Below are 24349 nucleotides of genomic sequence, written 5' to 3'. Positions count from 1 at the left end.
TGCATCTCTTCATTTGATTACAGTGCTGCACTGTTCTTATGGAGTACAGTGTTGTTGTCTCATACTTTAATCTTTCCTTTTTGTTAGTGATTTGATCTGTCTCTTTCTCTGTATGAAGCCAACTGTGGAACAAATCCTTGCAACATGACAAATATGTACTCTACCTATGTTAAGCAGTAATGTAATTACCATGATTGAGCATGGCTGGTAACAATGGATTTCTTTTTATTGCTGATTATTGCAGTGAACACTTTCTTTTGTATACTAAGTAAATACTAGGCTATATGGCTGAAAATACTTCTTTTGGTATTGGCTAATATGTCCCACAGCCAAAGGTTGATAATACGGTTCATTTATCTGTTTGTCTTTGGTGTCGTTTTTATTGTGTTAGCTTGAAGTACAGCAGCAAGTCATCTGTAGGCTTTCTTCTCAATTCACTGCCCTGCTGTTAAAATGCCTGGTTGGGAAAATGTTACAGGATGCATTATTATTAGGATGCATGGAAGTAGGTAGTGTGACTTGGAAGTGTTTGAAAACAAGAATATTGTTTGGAAAGACCAGAACCACACCCCTCTTCAGGACATTACAATATCACAAATTAATGATCAAATATGTGGTCTTTATTTTTGTATATTTCAACATTTCACTGATTTTTTGGCAACAAGTAACAATGCAAACTGAGTAGCCTACTACCTACCTACTGTATAATATTTGACACTATAAGCACCCTTTACACAAATTATTTTTTCCTTGAGTCATAAATAGGTGGTGCAGTAGTAGATTGGATGTGTCTGTGGAAATAGTTTGTCACTGGAGTGAGCACCAGTATTTGTAGAGATGGGGGTAGTGATGATGTTGATGAGGATGGAGTGTTTTTCAGGAGGCGGATCCTGATTTGATGTGACAGTGCAAGGCCCTCAATCTACCAAGGCCATGATGAAGCACCACACTCTGAGTTTTTTTTATCTTCCAAACGTCTAACATGCTCGTGCCCTAGAAAGATTAGTGACATGTAGGTGTAATAATGGGCCGTGTGGTTTCAGGGGAGTCAGGTGGAGCCAGATACAGGGTCCAAGGCTATATCTGCATCATGCTGATAGTCCAAAGAGAAAGATTAGCTGGAATTACAAATATACCTCTGATCTTCAGGTTCAAGACAGCCTGAAATTACGATTCTTTCATGACATGATTTAATCATTTGCACTGTTTCCTCTATATGCATTCGCCAGTGCTGAATTACATTGTATACGTTTATGTAAAAGTCAATGGGATTTTTGTATGGGGATTTCTTGTAAAATGCATGAAATGAGGTCTGTGGTTAACAAGTTTATGAAATGGCGAACATCATCTTCAGCAAGATAATCTTCACAAATGACTACTTTTATGACTTTTGAAGCGTTTTCTGAAAATTGTGATTAAAAGAAATCGCATATACGCTTGGAAAATCATACAAGTGGTCCTCATTTGTGAAGATTATCTTGCTCAACACGAAGCTCACCGTTTCATAAACTTTAGTTAACCACAACCTTATTTCAAACATTTAACCAAAATCCCCATACAAAAAATGTTAGGCGAAAGAAGCGGAAGTGCTAACATCCAGGTCTTCCCAACTCATTCCTGCGGTACTCTATTGCAAGATGTCTTTAAAAACCCATTAACAATACTATTGCAAATGTCAAAGATCACAGCCATACAACTTCCGAATATATTTCATTACTTTATGTAAGAGCCTAATAATTACATTTGAGGACGTCTTAAATGGCAGGCACTTTGAAAACCACTGATTCGCCGGGCCACCGGTGGCATCAGCGGTGATATAATGACATCACGACCTGGCCACCAGGCCGAGCCGTCTAACACTGTAACATCATCAGCGACCTGGCCTCTTTCGAACAGACATACGGACAGACCCCATGCCGTAAAAATGAAAGTTGATGGTTCTAGCTGCATTGAGTGCCTCCTTCCTCTCTCCTTCCTCCAAAAGCAGTTTGTATCAATCATCACGTCTTCCCAAGGTTCCACACTAGTAGGTCAGACCCCATTCCACGTCCCATAATATTTTAGACGTGAAGTGGTGGGATTCGTTGGGATCTCTCAGCTGACACAGGCTCTGCTGTGTTGGAGTCAAAGATGTCAACACAACGATCAGGGTAGCGGCCAGTCACAAAGGTCATACAGAGGGGGCCATGTGGCCTTGATGAGTGTGTAAATCAATTTAGGATTTACACATGATGGTAGCCTATTATCCAGCCTCCAACACCTGCATCGCCGACAACATACAGTACCATCCAACATCCACACACTAGGCAGTACCTAGTGTGTAGAGATATTGGATGATATGTTGAGGCTTTGACCAATCAGAGGACGAGTACCCCCGGGTCTGGTCATACTGATCTGTGGTGAGCAGTTTGGAGCAGTCAGGACTGAAATAGGCTGAGTTGACAGGTTTGTCATGCGGCATTTCTTGGAGGAAGCTCTTATTATATTTAATGTTCCTCGGGTCCCAGAGCTTAGCAGTGTGGTCAGCAGAGGCTGTCGCCATCACCCAATCACAACAGGAGCTGAACCCTGCATGGGTCACTCTGGCTTTGTGCAACTTGTTACTGAAAATCTTTTGGCCGTCCATACTCAGGAGCTGGAGCTGTCCCATGTTGTCCCACATCACCAGCATGTGTGGGCTCACAGACACGTCCAGAGACAGCCATACCGGTCACTTGTGGAAATGGCATGGTCATGGTGCCGTCATCGGAGGCCACATAGACTTTGGAAAGGTACATTGGACAAAACGTCATCCCTTTGATACAGTCTCCAGCTGCTTTTCCTTGAACAAAAGTTGTGTTGTTGAGTGAGAGTCCCCAAGCTTGGCACCAACAGCCAGTGTGGTGGGATGGGCAGGGTGCCATTCAAGACAGTTGATGTAGTTGTAGTGGGGATCGAAGGGGCTATGGGTGAGCACGGGGAGTGGACAAAGGGCTCCTGTAGACACTACTGTCTCTTTTGAGAGTGCAGACTTTTCCCCAGAGTGCTCTTGTAAATGTGGTGCAGATGCTTCCATCACCCTTCTTTCCAGTTTTCTTCTTCACTTTGCCCATCTTCAGTCTGTGCGGGTATCTATCTCCCTGTCAATTATTTAGTCTGCCGGTCCTAGCCTCAGCGAGAAGGATGCCATCACTGCTGACATCGCAATTGCTCGAGGGACATCACTGAAATGTCAATGGTATGATATCATAATGTTATGATGTCACAATGTTATGATGTCATAATAGCATGAAGGAGAATGCAGGGGAATATAATAATATCACGAATAGTCACGGGGGTCAGTTTCGAAACATACTAATAATGTACAGTATATCACAATATGGTTCATATAAGCAAAGTAGAATTTTGTAATCCAATTATCATATTATGATATCATCCAGCCCTAGGGCATACTGTACAGCTACTACTCATTCCGTTTGGCCACCCCGCCGCAGCGGCTGGGGCAACACAAATGTTAGAGAGGTATACACGTATATTATAAACACATCGTCCAGGCTTCAGAAAATAATCAAATCATTTCTGTTATTTTAAAATAAAATACATTCAAGTTTTTGATTTTTTTTAACATAGAAAGAGGTGCGCAATGATATGAAACAGTGGTATTTTCCCCTCATGACATCATCGGCAACCTGGGTGCTAAAGCCCCCCCTATACATGCTGGGTGGTCAAAACAGCGGCGCTGCTCAACTAGGCGGCAGCGCTACCCTTGGCGACGCGCACAGCTCGATTGTACCATTTTTGCGCTGCGCACAGAGTTCAAAATATCTCAACGCTGACCTACTTATCGCTGCCCTTTCATGAGTGCAACCAATCAGAGAAGAAGATAGCCGCTCGTGCCACTGCCGCTGCTCGCCTCTTGTCCTGCAGATTTGCTCCACTCTCCAGATCGCTCTACCTCGCGGTGAGAAAAGTGCAGAACGCTTTCTTTCTTTCTTTCTTTCTCTCTTCTTTCTTTCTTTCTTTCTTTCTTTCTTTCTTTCTTTCTTTCTTTCTTTCTTTCTTTCTTTCTTTCTTTCTTTAGTGGGGACATACAGGCCCTCTTATAGATAGATGCCTCGTGGCCATGCCGTACCGCAATATTTTACGTAGACCAATCACAGCTCATGCTGCTATGACATCACTAATGAGGATGTCAATATCACTGATGATGTCAGACAGTGATGAGGTATAAATCACAGAAGATGTCATACAGTTATAGACCTCTTGGCCTGGTGGCCAGGTCACTACTATAGTGATGTCATAGAGAGGAGAGGGAGGGGGAGAGAGGAGATAGCAGGTGGTTGATTGTGGATGAGTTTCACACCATGGATGAGTCATAATAACTCATCTCCCACCTTTCTTGCGTCTGTGGAAGGAGCTTAATTCCCTGGTCATTAGCATACTTCATTGTTACTCCTTGATTGGGATTTTCCTTTTCACCTAGCGCCAATACACTTTCTCCCCATCTCATATAAGTTAAATGTAAGTTCATCATTTTCCTGAGTAACATTTTTTGAAAACAGCATCTGAATCCATAAAAGTAACCCCAATCAAAATACAATTCAAAAGTTCTCAAAACCTTTTAATTCAAGGGCTTCTTATTGTCCACTAACTCACGATGAAGCTGCACGGTGACGTCCGTCCTTACAACACAGTGGGCATTTTATTTTTTCAATATTTTATTTTCAATCTTTATCCACCTTATTTTTGAATGCCGCACTGTAAAATAATTATGGGTACAAGGTCCGGTTTAACGTGACTTGATTGTTGCAGCTTGCGCTTTCCTCGTTATTAACGACTCGTTAAAACTCTGACGCTGGGAGGGGGGGTGGGTTAACGTGACTTGATTGTTGCGAGGAAATGTGCAAGCTGCAACAATCAAGTCACGTTAAAGCCCCCCCCCCCCCCCCCCCCTCCCAGCGTCAGAGTTTTCGTTACGCAGGGAGAGGGGGGGGGTGGTTGCTTGTCACAATAAATAAGACTGGTTTGATGACTTATTTGAGGGAATGTAATAATTTTATCTATCACATCCACTATTTATCTTGCTCTTTGAGCAACTCTGGATATTTATCGACGAGATAAATAATCAGGTCCAAGCTGGACCTGATTAGTGATTTTCTCCGTTCGCCTGCAGCTTTGAAACATTACAGACGGGTGTCAAGCTGTCAGCAACAAGGCTGGGAGGATTACACCAGAAGAAGCACCCATAGGCATCATGGCAGCTAGAAATAAGGTGGATAGAACAACAATAATACACAAACAAGACAAATAAACAGGCTCAGAGACAGGAAACAAAACACAACAAAACAAAACATACATCATCAACGTTCAACATTACATATTGCTATCAGCCGCATAAGGTGCTTTTATCTGTAATAGATATTGTGCATGGGGTCCCACGCAAGAAACCAGACAGGAGAGCCTCAGACACTATTCATTCTTAACCTCATCAAAGTAGGCCAAAAAAGGGTCCCAAATAGTCGAGAACCTTTTAAGCGAGTTGGCTCTCAAAGACCTGAGTCTCTCCATCCGTATAACAGAGATCATGTCCATCAGCCACACCTGAAAAGAGGGGGAAAAGGACTTCCATTCCTTCAGAATACGTTTTTTGGCAACAGTTGTCCCGATTGTCAGAGATTGTTGCACAGCTGTAGGGAAATTCAGAGAGGACTCCGAGCAGCCGAAGATGACGAGTTCTGCCTCCGGTTGCAGGGTTATGCAGCGGGCATTTTTTTAAAGAAGGCAGCAACAGCCGAGGAGGATTTTCTTTAGGTTCACCTTTCTACAGTACTACGTCATACAACCTGCAGGCTCATGATGAGGTGCTGTGTTCCACTCTCATGCCTCCTTTCTCCCGGGAGATGAAATGCGTATGGAGATGTCTGTCACAATATAGCTAACAGGGCTGCTACGCTCAGCTCTGCTTGTACAGAAGCTTCCTGTTCATTCTCTTGTGACAAACACTGGGTTCCTTCCAAGCATCTAGGGTAGATGTAGTACTACTGTATAGGGAAGTTAGCTTTGACTGAATTTGAGAAAGAAATATAATCCTACAGTGTCTACACATGTGCGATACTTTATGTTTGCCTGATGAAGCTCTTATTGACTGAAAAATTGCAATAAAGTATCGTGCAAGTGTAGACAGTGTATCTATTTCTTTCTCAGAATCTACAGTATCTCTGGTTTTAGTCCTACGCACTTTTAGGTGTGCAAAAAAAATCGTTACCATGGATGGACTGACGTCAGCTCACATCAGACATCCTGTACAATCATACTGAGTAAGAAACACTTGAGTTGCCTCTTGAAAAATCTGGAGCTCAGTCGCTGTGGAGAGAATGCAGCCCTGGCTGGGACAAATCACCGAATTCATAACTAGCTCTAAGGTCCTGGTCTGTGTTCTGCCATCTGTTGTGTTGAGAACATGTGCTAAAACCTTCTAAACTTTACCACTTTATCTTTATCATGCCCATGCTTTTTGTAACACGTGCTTTACTGAGTTTACAAAACTAATTCAAAAATTCCATTATAATTTATTAGAACAGTATTTGCTAATTTGCAGTTGCACACTGTGTTACTGAACACATTGAAATAAAAAAAATTCAGTGCATAAGTATTCTTATTGTGTCACTGAACAGATGCTGTGCAAAAAATCGATACAGCGATATATATCACGATATTTTTCAAAAATATCAATACAGTATTGCGGAAAGAAATACTGAGCTAAAGTCAAAACCTTAACCTTCCGAGAACTTCAAAATCACACATTAACTGATCTACAATGGCCTACATTTTGAACTTGAATACTTGCCAACAGTACTTGGCACAGTATGCATGGGCATGCTAACTGTCTCTAGACCTATCCTGTCTAATGGGCTACTGATGATGACTGTATGTTTGTCACTGGGATGGCCTTGATGATGTTTGGATGATATTCAGAACTGCATTTTCTTTGCTAAATAGCATATATTTTGATCCCAGTGGTGTTCTCATTGTGGTTCAGTTGGTAGTCTATTGCACAATGAGTTTTCATCTTACAAAATGATTAGCCAAAAACCCTGCCTTCACAAAATTATAAGATAAGCAACCCCAGAGCAAAAGCAGATACCAAATTGTCTAATTTTCCGGCAGTCTGGTAGATCAATAAATATAATAGTCAACTTAATGGGAGAAGTGACTGCAAAGGATTACATAACGGCATTGTTGACAGATACAGTACATCATTCTGTAATAAAATTGCCTAGGTGGGCGGGCGGGCGGTTGGGTCGGTGGTGTCTGCCAGTCACAATTTGCGCCACGTTTTGTGTCATGAAAGTGACATCGGGCCGCATAGATTGAGGCGATGTCTCGTCATAGACGCTGGGTTAGCTGGCTGGGGGCGTGGTCAGGGTGGGGTAAATCCCCTGTTCTATTCATTCAGCAAAGTTAGAATTTAGCTGCTAGCCCAGCCCAGACAGACACGATCTGGGATTTCACCACTGCAGTAAACGCACATCTGAACAGACGTCTTGTGTTCTGCTCTAGAATCCCCAAACCTGTAGTTTAGAGCCGCAGCACCTTCCTTTGGTGAGTCAGCCCATTGAGATATACAGTATGGGCGGTTTTACCCCACTCGCGTGCCAGCCGTATAACATTTTATGGCGGACTGTCTCTATAGCATGGTTTTAGGTCTGGCTCTTACATGGTTTTACTGTAGGTCTGGCTCTTATGTGGTTTTACACATGGCTCTTACGTGGTTTTACACATGGCTGTTATGCCCAAAACACACAGAGACCTAACACACACAACACAAGACGGGGACAGAGTCCCACCAAACTAGATTTGAAGGCTGCATAGTGTGGCCTGATAATCTTGTGATAATAAAATGGAGGCTGTCAGTATAAAAATAACTGAAACAATGTATGCTATAGCCTGTTGTAAAAAGTTTCAAACCATTCATTGAATACTGTAGCACAGCTGTAACATCTTCCAGCTGACTTGCTGTTCATTGTTTCTTTCCACCACACATCATTTTCTTCTCAACACTCCCTCTGATAAGTGGCTTCTGAACAAATGGAGGTTTCTTATTGATCAGCCACCTAGTCCACATCTGCCTCAATACCTGCCTAACAAGTTGGTTGGTTGTGTTTGAAAGGTAAAAACAGAAACAGCCTTCAGCGGTTTAAATACCATTTTCAATTTTAATTCAATAATTTTTTTGCTGTTTTAATGGTAATGCTACTGTACATGTGATCTGACAATAAAACACATTGAATTAGAATAAGAATAGATAGAAATAACCATTAAAATAAAAATTATTGAATGTACAGTACATTTCGCTTGTGTGCACTTATCGATACGTTTTTTTCCTTTTCTTTTTTTAGTAATAAGGTAATAGCCTATATGCCATAACCTAACACCACTTTCATGAATTTTGAAGCATTTCCTGGCTATCGCGATTTCTGACTCTGACGATTGCATAAACGCTTCAAAAATCATACAAGTCATGTTCATTTGTGTTGATTATCTTGCTGGACACAAAGGTCTCATAAACTTGTGTTAACCACATACCTTATTTCAGGCATCTAACCAAAACCACATTCAAAAAACCCATGGACTTTGAGACAAGGGAACCCAGGGCGATGCTAACTTGGCCTACAAAAATACGTCATCCCTGCGGCACTCTATAGCACTTTTAGTCAAAGCGTTTTACAACACACATCGATGGTGGCAAGCTACCATGCAGGGTGCTAATGCAACCTTCAGGGACAATTTGGGGTTCAGTATCTTGCCCATGGACACTTCGACATGCAGACTGGAGGAGCCGGGGTTCGAACCACCGACCTTCTGGTTAGTGTACAACCCGCTCTACCTCCTGGGCCACAGCCACCCCTAGTTACCATAGCAACTTGTGCCCCTTGATTTGAGCAGGGGAAATCCGGTCACATTATTGCTTTGTTGGATGAGACTACTGTACAGATCTAATAGATGGTTTCTTCTTTCACACCTGTCACTCCATATGCAGCTCTGTTTCTTTCCTCATTTGTCTGTACTCGGATGCCAAAATGAATTTTCGACCAGGATTAAAAGCATTTTGGCTCATGCACAATGTATTAGATTAGATAGTATCAGCAAATTAAAACTTTAAAATGAGACTTTTGAAAGGCCTGTGCGATGTATCTTGTGCTTTTCTTTTCTTTCTCTCTTCACTGTCTATATGCCATTATGGAGTATCTCATTTTGCATCGCTGCTGTTTGCTTTTTACTTGGGATGTGGGAATGGGCTAATCATCGGCATCAATATAAACCAATAATACAGGCACGTATAATTCACCTACTGTATGTTGAAAGCTTCTGGAACATAGCAGGGATAGAAACTACGCAGAAGCAACCTGTGATTTCCAGCAGCTAGTGTTTGAAATGCGTGTGCCACAAGCTGACAGTGTTTCTATTCATAAGTCATGATTTCATCTGTTACTCTAACTTGCTGTTATCACAAAGGCAACATCCGGCACCAAGGCACTGATAGCTGTGGTATGTTTGAATCTGTATTCTGAGACCTGAGTCACAAATGTGTATTTATTCAGAAAGAGTTTTTCTTGAGTCTTTTTTAATATGGTGTAGTTCTATTTTGTAACAGCTCACTTTAACATGACCATCATTCACATACTGTACACAGTATATAGTTAAATATTAACAACCGTCTCTTTCTGAAATTGAACTATGTTTTGTCAGATTTATTCAGTTTTTGTCTTTTAAACCAAACACGGATTAAGAACAGAGATTTATTACCGGTACTAGTAAAACCGGGCAGTCATTTCAGTTGTTAGCTGTTAAACATTCATACACAAGTGAATGTGTTAATTGTGTTGACCTGAGCACTAGAGTTCGAAGAATGGCCCTTGAGACAGCCAACTATGTCAGTCACATAGTCATTAAATCAAAATTTTCAACAGAGCTTGTTAAAGCATAATTGAGTGACAGATAAATCCTGTGTTCTATTGTTTCCTGTGAATAAAGGACAGATTGAATCCAAGGCAAAGTGGCAGCTTTCAGCAGGAGAGTGTGTACAGCGTAGGAGGGCTAGGTACTGTCCACTCTGTGTACATGCATGCAGTGCATGTACTATACAGATTAGGGGTGGGAATCTCTAGACACCTCACGCTTTGATTAGATTCCGATTCAGAGAGCTACGATTAGATTAAAACGATTATCGATGCATCTTGTGCATCTTGAATCGATGGATCACTTTTTTCCCGAATACATGATTTTTTTTTTTTCACTGTCTGCTTTTAAACTAAAGTGCATTTTGAATTGCATTGTATTATGATCCACAATTAAAATAAACATGCATTTACTTCCATTATATTTTATGAATACAAATGCTGCCATCTATTAGTGTAGTCGTAGACTGAATTTCAATCATGGAAGACCAAATAAGGCATTAATAGAGCACCCCATGCTGTCATACCCCTCAGCCCAAATGACGTCACTAAATGACGTCACCATCTCCGACGTCACCTTCTCCATGACGTCCCAAATGACATCAGTTATGACATCATAAATGACATCATAAATGACGTCAGTTATGACATCATAAATGCCCTTCTCCCAAATGACATCAGTTATGACATCATAAATGACATCAGTTATGACATCATAAATGCCCTTCTCCTGGTACTATATAAAGCCCCCATCACCACAGCTTAAATCACACTTGTGCAGTCATCACTCACCTTGTGTCAGCATCACGCATTCATCCAGCATCTCCAGAGCAAAAAGCTTCATTCAGTCCATCATCATGTCTGAGTCTGGAGACGAGCAGCAAAGGGTCAACTCCGCCGTGGACGCCTTCCTCCAGAGCACGATCAACGCCCCGACCAGCCCCGGACAAATCTCCAATCCCCAGGCTTCATCTTCGGCGTCACAAGGGGCGCTCCTCTCACCAGGGGCCGCAGCCGCAAAAGGAGATCCAGCGCCACGGAGGTCCAAGTCGTCTTGCCCGGATCTCAGTCCGCGTAGCACTCTGGAGGCCGTGGCCGCGGCAAAAGAGCCAAAGATCCCCTGATCACAACGATTTCATCACTGGTCGGGTCCCTCATCGATGCCCGGCTGAGGACGCTCGGGAGCCCCACGCTCCCCACAGCAGCAGCCCAATCAGCACCGCCCCAGGTTTCAGGCTTGTATCCCCCCTTTTCAGCCGGCATCTCTTCCGTAATATCAGCCCAGCCAGCCCCGCTTCAAAATCCAGGTGTGTGCGCCGCACTCATTGCAGGCCGGGTGCCAATCCCTGAGCAACTCTGCCCTGTTGCATACGGCCGCTTCCCTCTCCCGTGTCCAATCGGGTATTATCAAACATGCATTTAGTCCCTGGTTTCAGTCAACGTTGCGGCAATGCTGCTGCACTCATTCCAGGCCGGGTGCCAATCCCTGAGCAACTCTGTCCCCGTTGGAGACTGCAATGATTTAGCAGGTAAGCCTGCCTTGGCTTGCAGCATGATAACATTTAGCAAAGCTGCACTGAGCAGAACACATTGCCTTGAATGAAGCAGTGGTGTGAAGCGACATATATTAGTAGTATTAACTACAGAATCGAACAGATCCTCAAAATCGCTCATGGTGAGTTGAACCAATGCAAAATACACCGACAGCCAAATATATGTAGCGAGCAATCGCCATACAACCTGATTTTGATGCTAAAGCAGAAAACACAGGAATGAATAAAAAGTTCTGCAGAGAACCACCAACACCAGTAATTTGCAATGTGTCAAGCGAGCAATCGCCATCCTGTCTTAATACCCAGGTCATTTTACTCTCACTCTTAAACGCAACAGGTGGTTCATGTGTCATTATTATCGCTAGCACAGAGTGTTTCAGACATTTTTCCGGTGCTACCGTGTGCCACAAGTGCGGTACGGGGAGCCCTGCTCCGGCTCCTCTGCCGTGCGCCTCCAGGTGCCTGTCCAACTCACACTCCCCGCCGGGGGAGGTGGGGGGCTTAATGCGCTTCCTCCCCGCTCCGTCCCATGAGTGGGGCTTGCGGATGGAGTCGCCCGGGGGTCCTAATAAATACCCAGGTCATTTTTGTTTCACTCTTAAACATTCGGGGGATTTCATCTGGCTGTGTAAAAGGGGCTGCTCCCCTTTCCCGGCACTCCTCGTTCCGTGTCATGGTATTTAAATTAGATTAAATTAGAAATCTGCTGGGAGTTCCTGCTCGTCATGCTAATCACATGCATTAATTTTGTCATTCATATCATTACAGGCTAAGCTCATGCGGTCTCAGCACCTAAGTCAATGCTGACTCCTTCAGGCTACCTGAGTTACAACAACTCATTCATGCATTTGTCATTCATATCATTAAAGGGCTAAAGCTCATGCGGTCTCAGCACCTAAGTCAATGCTGACTCCTTCAGGCTACCTGAGTTACAACAACTCATTCATGCATTTGTCATTCATATCATTGAAGGGCTAAAGCTCATGCGGTCTCAGCACCTAAGTCAATGCTGACTCCATTCAGGCTACCTGAGTTACAACAACTCATTCATGCATTCGCCATTCATATCATTAAAGGGCTAAGCTCATGCGGTCTCAGCACCTAAGTCAATGCTGACCCCATTCAGGCTACCTGAGTTACAACAACTCATTCATGCATTTGTCATTCACATCATTAAAGGGCTAAGCTCATGCGGTCTCTCAGCACCTAAGTCAATGCTGACTCCATTCAGGCTACCTGAGTTACAATAACTCATTCATTACAACAACTCATTCATGCGGCCCTTGTCATTGCTGACTCCATTCATACTGCAGAGTCATTGCTGACTCCATTCATACTGCAGAGTCATTGCTGACTCCATTCATACAGCAGGGTCATCGCTGACTCCATTCATACGGCCCGAGTCATTGCTGACTCAATTCATACGGCCTGTATCACTGCTGACTCCATTCATACAGCAGAGTCATTGCTGACCCCATACGGCCTGAGTCATTGCTGACTCCATTCATACGGCCTGAATCACTGCCGTCTCCATTTATGTGGCCTCAGTCATACGGGCTTCACAAGCCTCAATCACATGCGTCTTAGCAGATTCCTAAGACCTGCAGCAATGCTCATCATATTAGTTAGCATCATGGGTTAATGTCGACTACATTTTGCTTGTTTATTCAGGTGATATTATCTCTGATTTATTGTTCCAACTGCAATCATCTCTCGAATTCCTGTGCATTAATCTTGACACCAAGCTTATGCAAGCTCCCGCCCCCTCGAGAAATTGTCTCGCATCCACGAAATAGCCCAGTCCTATTCAGCAGCCAGCCACATTTCAAAACGAGACCTTCTGTCTCTGCTCGGCCACCTGAATTTTGCCATGCACATTACTCCCCAAGGGAGGTCATCCATTTCCAGGCTGCTCGATTTAGCATCTTCAGTCCCCAGCCTCCTTGACTCAGTTACCCTCAATGAGGGAGGCCGAGCCGATCTCAAATTCTGGGCACACCTCTTAGGAAATTGGAACGGAATCTCATTTTTCTATGACGAAATCGTCTCGTCTGCCGACGACTTAAAACTTTTCACAGATGCAGCACATTCACCGCTCCCCCTCCTGCTGGACGTCAAAACTAATCAAAAACAGCTCAACAGCAACAACAGCTCAGCCGAGGGTGCGGGTGCAACTCTCCCAAAGTGACAGTACACGACTGTCAAAACAAATGAAAAAGGCCCATAATAGACATAGACACGCAACTTAAAGTCAAATCCAAGGGGAAAACGTACTTATTAACAATGGTCAGCCCACCTTTAATATTCCAAATGTCAAAATGCACAAATCAGAACATGCATCTATTAGGAATAGAACAGGTATGAGAAAAATATCAAGCCAATCTTTGCCTCATACAATTTGGGATAAAGTAAGTGCACAACTAAAGAATATAACATTATGTCTACCCATTTTTAGACATTTTCATGCTATAATAATATAATGCTAAAGGTTAAATATTGCATCTTTTAGCCATTGTTGGCTATGCTCATGCAGGTTGTTGCGACCTTGGTCATTACTGACCTTAAAAATGCAGGTCATCGCTGACCTTTTTTCTTTTGGGGGGGGTCCTCCCTTCAACAACTGGGCTGCCGTCTTCATCAGCCTTTGCGTCCTACATCCATCCAGAGCAAGCTGCTATATTATCAGCCCAAATATGCCTTCTTCCATGATTGGTAGGAAGTATTAATGCATTTCATTGGTGGTGGTCTTCTCTCCCAATCCCCGTTTGGTGCCCATGCCGGGCAATTTGCATATAACCCCATAAGTGTCCTTGCCATTGCTTAACCTCAGTCAGCCCACGTCCTGACAAATTGCACAACCCATTATCCCTGCATTCTGCTTAAACATCAGTCAGCCCATGTCCTGACAAGTCAGCCCCGTCCTGACAATTTGCTCAACCCATTATCTCTGCATTCTGCTTAAACCTGTCAGCCCACGTCCTGAGAAGTCAGTCCACATCCTGACAACTTGCTCAACCCATTATCCCTGCATCCTGCTTAAACCTCAGTCAGCCCTCGTCCTGACAAGTCAGCCAATGTCCTGACAATCTGCATAACCCATCATTCCGGCATTTGCATAAACCTCAATCAGCCCTTGGCCCCCTTTTCCTCATCTCTCCCCATCATCACATGACAAGATCCCGGTTCATCCTTCACTTCAAGACCACACTCTAGAAATGCAACATCCCTGCAGAGAACCATTCCAGTCACTCCTTCAGGATCGGAGCAGCCACATCAGCAGCCATGCAGGGGGTGTCCTCCGCCTCCCTTCAACAACTGGGGCGCCGGTCCTCATCAGCCTGTGCATCCTACATTCGTCCAGAGCAAGACGCCATATTATCAGCCCAAAGATCCCTCCTTCCATGACTAAAGAGGCAACAAGCACTTCGTTGGTGGTGATCAAACTCTCCTTTTCTCTTCAATGCGCCCGTGCCCGGGCTATCCACATCCACTCCCTTGCATCCCCGCTTTGCCTTAAAAAACCCCGGTCAGCCCCTCATCTCCCGGCATGCATAAATTCTCCCCCTGTCAGCCCACGACCTGACTAAAGCATAACCCAGGCGAGCTCCATGACCCCCGTTTTCACTCTCCCAGTTCCTGAAATAACTTTAAATTCCTTTGGGGGATGTCCTATCTCATACAGCACCGACGCCCTCTCTCATAAGCAAGAGGAGCGTCACATCATGGAGTCATACGCCATACTCAAACCGTCTATTCTGATTCAATAAAGTTTGTTAAAATTATATTAAGAGTCTCTCATGATTGAAGTGTAGTCGTAGACTGAATTTCAATCATGGAAGACCAAATAAGGCATTAATAGAGCACCCCATGCTGTCATACCCCTCAGCCCAAATGACGTCACTAAATGACGTCACCATCTCCGACGTCACCTTCTCCATGACGTCCCAAATGACATCAGTTATGACATCATAAATGACATCATAAATGACGTCAGTTATGACATCATAAATGCCCTTCTCCCAAATGACATCAGTTATGACATCATAAATGACATCAGTTATGACATCATAAATGCCCTTCTCCTGGTACTATATAAAGCCCCCATCACCACAGCTTAAATCACACTTGTGCAGTCATCACTCACCTTGTGTCAGCATCACGCATTCATCCAGCATCTCCAGAGCAAAAAGCTTCATCCCACCACCTCCCCAGATCACCACCAATGTCATGACTCCTGTTGGAAACAAATCCCCTTAGGGGGGATGTCCTATCTCATACAGCACCGACGCCCTCTCTCATAAGCAAGAGGAGCGTCACATCATGGAGTCATACGCCATACTCAAACCGTCTATTCTGATTCAATAAAGTTTGTTAAAATTATATTAAGAGTCTCTCATGATTGAACAAGAGTTAGCCACCAGGTGTCAGTCAGGGTTCCAAGCATGTAGCAGAGCTACAGTAAACGCAGAGGAGAGTGCAGAAGAAGAATCACAAGCTTTACTTACGTTAAGTTGCAATAAAGAACGAGTCTAAACATATCACCTGACTGGACATCCATCATATAAACATGGTGCCAGAAGCGGAACCTTGATGATGCGACAGGACACAAAAGAACACGTCAATCAGAAGGCTGGACATCATTGATTCCACTGGAGCTAAGTTCAACTTGATAAGCAAAAGTGCTAACGCTAGCTGCTCGCCGACGAACCGGCTTGACATGAAATGTAATCTATTGCAGTTGAGTTCCGCCTTTTCGCTCCGTCATCACGTTTTTAACTAATGTTAGATAGTTGATTTTTGACATTTGGGAATTGATTCTAATCGCCCATGTCCGCATCTCGATGCATCTAAGAATCGATTTCCCCCCCCCCCACTCCTAATACAGATGTGTGCATTTGCACGTACTGTATCTAGGGGGCTCCATACACAAGTTATGGTTAAAAAGAAGTGCTCCTTTCCAAACACACACACACACGCACGCATGCACACACCTACACACATACAGTACATACACACACGCACACACACAGATGTCAACTTCATTATTATTAAAGGATGGCTTTACCGATTATCAACCCACTTTGTATCATTATAATGTCGTTAATATAAGCAGATGGGCAGTGTTTACCTTCGCTATATGTTTTCCACACGGAGAGCTCCCATTTCATCCTCTGGCAAAACGCTCCGCTGTGATGCGTTTTACGGGAACTGCGGAAGCTCTGCTTGAGAGAGCTTCCTTCTTTCCTTCAGACAAAGCCTTGTATGGGTGTCCAGGTAGTATAGCGGTAGATTCCCTGCCTACCAACATGAGGGTCGCAGGTTCGTGCCCCCGTGTTACCTCCGGCTTGATCGGGCGTCCATACAGGCACGATTGGCTGTGTCTGCGGGTGGGAAGCCTGATTAGGAGGAGTATGTGTCCTGGTCACTGCACTAGCATCTCCTCTGGTCGGTCGGGGGGCGCCTGTTCGGGGTGGAAGGGAACTGATGGGAATAGCATGATCCTCCCACCTGCTATGTCCTGCCAGTGAAGCTCCCCACTGTCAGGTGAAAAGAAGCGGCTGGCAACTGCGCATGTGTCAGAGGAAGCATGGGACTAGTCTACGGCTCTCCCCAGATCGGCAGAGGGTGGAGCTTCGACCGGGGCTGCAGGGGGAAATTTACCAAGTACAATTGGGGAGAAAATGGGGGGGGGGGGGTCAGGATTTCTTTTTTTACCCAAACCATAACCCTAACCTGGCTTTTTAGCACAGGTGATGTAGGCTACCATGTGTTACTGTCTCTTGAGGGCTTGGCAAATTTTTATTTTTGCCTCCTTGCCTTATTGTTTACAAGCATAAATCGGATTCCTGTCAGGTTTAATGTGCGCATTAATATGAAACTGTGAACGGAACTTCTTTCACAATTTAAAAGTTCAAAATCTGATTAGCATACTCAGTTTTCCATTTAAAGTGATCAAATTTATTGTTTCTGGAGTTGTTTCTATACTGTTTGGATTTGAGTGGGACCGAATGAGCCCCAGAGGCATGGCAAAACTAATTAAAAATATATTTAATTGTGGCACCTGGATGTAAAAATGGTCACAATTAACCTTAAAGGGATGTTAACACCTTGACTGCCAACGACGAGTGTAGTCGTCAAACACAATCCAGCTGTTCACTGCCAGCGACGACTTGACTCGTCAAAAAAATGTTTTTTTTTTTTTTGACCGTGGGATGTGCATCTAACCCTTTTACATCTCTTATATAATTATTGGAGCCACCGAACGTTTACAACCCATTCCACCGACCCACTAAGTGGCAACAGTGTTCTCCTGACTAGAGGAAGGCAAGCATTTTTTTAACTTGTCACGCCATTCTCACCCCAGCCATTCTCATGAAAATGGATGGGGGAAAACGCTTTCGTTTTCCCGCTGATTGCTGGCGATGCGGGATTGCAAATTTACATAATAGATTGGTGGAACACACTTTGAAACACGCAGCATAAATATGACCAGAATCGCAAAAGCTTCTCTCAACCAAAACTCCAAGAAGCGAGCGAGTCCATGCCGACTTCCTCAAACAGCGGCCGTGCAGACAGGCACAGGACAGCAGCAAAGCAGTCAGACTGGTGACAAGCTTGTGACGGCCGCTGCAGCCAAGAAGAACGCCCACGGAGGGAGGAGTTGAAGCAACTCTCCCTCTCGCTCTCTCCCTCTCTCTCTCTCTCTCTCTCTCTCTCTCTCGCTCTCTCTCTCTCCCTCCCTCCCTCTCTCTCTCTCTCTCTCTCTCTCTCCCTCTCCCCCTCTCACTAGGATTAAACCTAGTGCGTCTCCCTCCCGAGAGGGAGGGAGAGAGAGAGAGAGGGAGGGAGAGCGAGAGGGAGGGAGAGAGAGAGAGAGAGAGAGAGAGAGGGAGGGAGAGCGAGAGGAAGGGAGAGAGAGAGAGAGAGAGAGAGAGCGAGAGGGGGAGGGAGAGAGAGAGAGAGAGAGCCAAAAATGAATGGTTAAAGTGACTGTTATATCGAATTTCACAAAAAGCCGTTTATCTCTGAATATTTTTTCTGACGCTAAAACCATGCTGTATTCAACTGCTAATGCTTACATAACTACTAACTCTACAAACTAACTCTTTTAGACAGAGAAAGTACACATTCTATTAGTACTTTTGAGATATTGTATGTTCACAAACTCCAAGCAGAAAAGAATCCTCGGCTCTTGTAAAATGAGCCACAATCCTCAAAAAACGGCTTGGCAGAAGCTACCTACAGCAAGAAAAAAACGGCTGGCAGTCAATGTGTTAAAAAATAAGCAAAAACTCAAATATTGCTAGAATTTTCGTTTAAATTCTAGTAGTCTCAAAAGACTCATGCCAGAGATAACTGAAAATGTGGCTATGCTGACAAGACAGGTTTAAATTGACATTTACAAATGTGTCTCACTCGACAGGCACGCCATTCAGCTTTTGTTGTCGGATGTGTCAGCAGCAGTGGCTCCTGCATTACATTACTGACTTCCCAGTAATAAGCAGTAAGCTAAGCAGGTCTGGCTGTGAATGCTCCTTGAATGAGAGACTGGTGCTGGAAGTGGTGTTGGAGGACCAGTAGGAGGTGCTCTTCCCTCTGGACTCATGATTATCTCTAGGGGTGACCCCAAATCAAAGTCGACGATCCGTTCAAAGGAGCCTGATTCACCTGCCGATCTCACAGTCGAATACTCGCAAAATGTGGTTATGAAACAAGGATCATTCCATTCCGGCTATATGGGGGTGCTGAATGATTTGCTTGGTTTCTCTCAATAGATCGTAATATATAGCCTATTTTGGTATAAGTCCCAATTCAACAAATAAATCAAATAAGCTCATTCCAATGGGTATCTGGATATCTGTCTTATAAAAAAGAAAAAAGGATAGTCGAATATTCGTATTGAACAGCCAAATCCGATTCAACTGACAGAATTCTGAGTCGGGGACAGCCCTAATAATCTCCCCAATGCCCCAGGGCATAGACTCTGTCCTATGAGTGAGCACCGTCCTTCAGATAAGACCTTAAACCGAGGTACTGACTCTCTGTGGTCATTAAAGATCCCAACGGCACTCTTCTCAAGAGTAGGGGTGTAACCCCGCCTTCCCGGTGCCCTGGCTAAACTCCCAAAAGCCTTCCTTCCATCATGGCCACCCAATCATCCCTCCTTACTTACTTGGCACATTCAGCCCTCAACTCTCCACTGTGATAGCTGATGTGTGAAGAGTGTTCCAGCGTAAACTGTCGTCCCAGGTGGGTACTACACATCGGTGGTGGTTGGGTTGAGTCCCCCCCATAGAAAGTCACTATATAAATCCAATCAATTATATTATTATTATTAATAAGGATGTTTAATATAGAAGAGCACTGTTGTATTACTGTGCAGCATGGTATAGGCATATGGCCTGTGCCATTAACATTAACAATAATAACGAGTAGAACAAGCTCAACTGGCATAAAGGGAGTAAATACACAAAAATAAACATAATTGGAAGGACACTCTCAAAAATGTTGCATCTTAGATTTGTTATTATTTGTTTGTCTCTCCACGTTTGCACAAAATAACAGGCTACCCTTTCTGCAATCCATACCAGCAGCAGAGATGATAAACACTTTTGAGGCATACTCCTCCCACAGTCCAGGAAATGACTGTCATTTCATCATTCTCAGTGTGCATCCCTGTATTGATTCAAGAAATGATGAATTTTAACAGTGACTTCAGACTCTGCGTTTTGTCATGATCTAGGTTCATGGAAGATGGCTCATTTTTGATGCAGCACCTGCCCCAACTTTGGGTTTTGGATGTGCGTGTGTCCCTCCTTTTTCGTTATTTAATTTGTAGACAATTATTTGTTAATTAGCCTATTGTACACAGCCCCTCAGTTTTCCTTTCTGATTTCTCTGCAGTTATGGACAGCTCCTTTTATCTTTTATCGTAAAAAGTCCTCTGAGAACGTATTATTTGGCCTCCGTACTGTTTACGGTCGGATGTGGGCTGTGAATATTTTTGAGATTTTGATTTTCAAGTGGGCCATGAGCCGGAAAAGGTTGGGAACCGAAGCAGGTGTTCTAGAGACTTTCCAAAGTCTGAGAGTGGGGGTGTGTGGGGGTAGTTTCAGATACAAGTTGTGTAAAAATTGGTATGCTTATAGTCCTTCTTAACCCATTTTCCAACTCATCTCGGCTTGCCATGAATTCCTCTGCATCACTTGCTGTGTGTGTCACCTTAAACCTTAGCACCTTCCTCTTTCGGCTTTGAAGTGTCAGTTTCTTCTCACATTCAGTCTACCTTAGGAGACATAAGCATCTCCGCCACATACTTCATGCCCACTTCTTCCTCACGACAGCCATCCCTGACTGCACATATCATCTTACCACTGTGAAAGATGCTTGCTCCATTCAGGTGGGCTCTATCTCACAGTGATGGCAATAATTGCCCATACTGCTCTCGCCTTGGTAAGTGTCTTTTGATTGAGGTCACCAGGACAATTAAAGTCGTTGAGGGGTGAAAAGTGGCAGCAAGAGACCGGAGACATCCATACTAGAGCCATACTAGGAGGTGGGTGCTACATACTACAGCCATACTAGGAGGGAGAAAGGGTGAGCAGAAGCTACAGAAGAGATCATGTTCGTGGGGAGACCCACTGAAGACAGCCAGGCTAGCACACTGTGCAGAAATGGCTTTGTTTTCCTTGTTGAAACCCATTGCTAGCAGCTATTAAACTGTCATGCCATGGATCTAGTAAAGATATGATGGATATGGTGTTGAATGCTGTTTTTCAGCTGGTGTCGTCAGCGATTATAGGATCATCACTTCATGATTTCAAGAAGATACTGTACATGTCAGATATACGAGGGATCAGGCTGTTTGTGAACAAACAGCTTCAGCAGCTTCTGGGGGCAAATGCAGTTCCTTTTAAATAGCAGTTCATGGTGAAACCATGCCCTCTTTGAACTCTAACTGCTCCTTCTACACACTCCATTAAAACTTTCAATAAGTCACCACATTTAAGACTATTCAATTAAATCAGTTTTGATTGATCTTTTGTACTGTTTGAAATCACAGTTTGTGTTTTATACTTTTTTCTGCTTTTATAATGGTACCAGCCTTGAGTGTCTCACACTCTATAGCAGGCTGTACTGTACTTCTTACTAAATCCACACAAAACTGCGACAGTTCAAACTTTAACACTACATACATATATTATACATCAGACCCTTGAGCTACTTCTGCTCTCACTCACAAATTCAAAATATAAGCGATGCAATGTATATATCGTTTTTTTATCAATTATTTATTGATTAAAATTTTTAACATACAAAAAAAAAAACATAAGAACCACAAACATCTACAAATAACACAAAATACAAAATACATACACAGACACAAACACAAACAACTCACTCAGGAACATAACCCCCCTCCCCGCAGCAACAACCCCACCCCCCGACCCCCCACCCCCCCAACCCACACATACAATTCAAAATACATACTACAGCATGCGCTGGGACGCGTCATCAGTGATGTTAAGTGGGGTCGTAAGGTGTTTCGGGTCTGTCGAACATCATACACCCTCGCCCAGTAGACCCAGCCGAGGCCGATTAAGACCCCGACCCTCGTCCCAGAAGCAGCTGCTCACGGATCAGCCTTCCTATCAGCCGCATATAATTAGCTCACACATGCCCAACAGCAAGAAGAAACAGATTGAACTGCAATGTATAGTTTTCGAGATATTAATGTTTGTTTGGCACAACTCATATAGGTAACTGCTGCAGTGCTTTTATTTTGTTCTCATGATGTCACGCTGACCTATTAAATGGGGATTGCAGTGTTTTAAACTTCACTGATGAATTGGATGGCATAATAAGACCTCCCACACATAGAAACATTTGGGGCGGCCCACCACAATATCAGCACTGACCACTACATTATATATTCCCCCCCTGGACTTAAAACCTACCTGTTATGTGTGTAGATGACCAAATGTCAATAGAATGTGTCAGTTAAGTTTAATCACTAAGTTATGTGGAAATCGGTAGCCTTCATGTTGCACACACACACATTGTTTTAATGAGAGATTAATGAGAGCAAGCAAAAGACAGAACAGTGTAGCACTGTTTATATTTTTAAGCTATGTTTGACACAAAGTACTCGAAGTACCAACCCACCCCCAGCCATCCAACCTACTGTACTGTACCACCACAAAAAACATTTGGATACTGTGGGGAACACTGTAAGATCACACAATTACTTTTTATGAACTTTTCAATTCTGCACCAAAGGCAGAGGCCACACAATCAAAACTTTAATCTGTGATTCCCTACCAAATATCATTATACAAAATGAAGCTGCTTCAATGGCACAAACAACCCCAATGAACGCATGCTCTATGCACCTGAGTCAACTCTAATTGACGGTACTTATTTTATTTGGAATCAATATACCGGTAATGTATAAAGTATTAAAAGTAACCTTTACTTTTCAATTAAAACATATAAGTATGTATGTACTCATCTCAGGAATTCCTCCTACTGTATACAGTGAAGTACAAGTATAAAAGTAAAATTGCGATTTTAGTTCATTCTCTATGAAAGTGTACCAGTGATATGGGGGCGGAACAAACTTCTCACTTCTGTCTGACTATGGGAGATGGAGGAGAATCTGTGGTAATACAGATTTAATAGTCTGGGGGCGTATCAGTAACATTTCTCTGAAATGAAGTTTTGTGTTTTCCTAGTTGTGATGACTTTTTGCAAAGCTAACCGCCCCCAACCCCCCCCCCCCCCCCCCTACCAAAATAAAAAATAAAAATCTTAACTGTCTCCGTGAGAGACAGTGGCGCCAATCAAACTGCTTGCACTTTAATTCCAATTGTAGAGGTTTTGGAAGATGATTTGATGATAGGGTACACACATCCAAAAATACCTTTCAGGTGCTGGAACAACATCAAACTGAAGTGTGTAGACACAAACAATGCCTGACGGAGATGTCTGATCTGTTCATTAAATCTATGTGTGATGATCCTTTGTTTCTACACTTCACTTTGATTTTTGATCCAGAATTTGGAGCAGGATTTGACACAAACTTTTAGGCATCCTTTCCAATTGAATGGAGGGTTAAGCATCAAAAGCAGCAGGGTTCAGATAAATGAATGTACCAATTGAAATCAACTCACTCTGGCTTTTGAACATAGTGCTCATGGTTGTTATTACACTGCACTTTTCTTAAAGTCCCTGGAACCCAAACATAAATATGTGTTTTGAGTTTGTCACACCGCATTTTTTTAAATTAACCACCCAGTCAAATTTGAACTGAATTGAATGTCAGCAAGTATATCAAATGAGGAGCAGCAATTATCTGCTCTCAATGCTGTATTATCTGCTGTGAGTAGAGATGAAACAATATGAAAATCTCATATCACGATTATAGTGACCAAAATTATTATCACAATCACTTATACATGTGCGAGTATCGTCTCAGGCTGGGGAGGGGGAGCAGCATTTTTTAAATCTCAGATTTAAAAAGAGAGCTTCTTTATGATTGATACATTTTGATGACATGATAAAATGTGATCATAGTGAGCCCTAAGTACCGCCCACTCTAACCGCAACCTCAGCAAACAGTAGAAACATGGAAATGGCGATATTTGGGATTTGGGTTGAAAAACATGTCTACGACTTTTTGATGCTTAAAATTAGTCACATAAGACCCTAAATTACATAGTTGGAAGGTTTTGGTGCCTTTTGCTTGCCAGGGTCTTTAAAGACCAAATAATTAATAAAGTGTTTACCCTAACCATAATTAAAATTACCCACCAAATAACCATCAGTGACCCCTTTTAAAAGCCATCCCCTAAATGT

General features: G+C 43.3%; 1 protein-coding gene and 1 pseudogene across 2 annotated transcripts in view; one reads left to right on the top strand and one right to left on the bottom strand.

Annotated features, from left to right (window-relative positions):
- The window catches only part of cntn5 (contactin 5), a 179539-nt gene that overhangs the window by 4782 nt on the left and 150408 nt on the right, over window positions 1-24349 (top strand). The window lies entirely within an intron of this gene.
- Window positions 2303-4426, bottom strand: LOC310776489 (DNA damage-binding protein 2 pseudogene; annotated as a pseudogene). The gene is made up of 2 exons: window positions 4343-4426; window positions 2303-3048 (listed from the first exon to the last, which is right to left on the bottom strand). The product of its transcript is annotated as a DNA damage-binding protein 2 pseudogene (transcript).

This window comes from Poromitra crassiceps (genome assembly GCF_964638095.1).
Source record: "Poromitra crassiceps genome assembly, chromosome: 5".
In the NCBI taxonomy this organism is placed as follows: domain Eukaryota; kingdom Metazoa; phylum Chordata; class Actinopteri; order Beryciformes; family Melamphaidae; genus Poromitra; species Poromitra crassiceps.
This window is presented reverse-complemented; position numbering and strand designations above follow the sequence as displayed.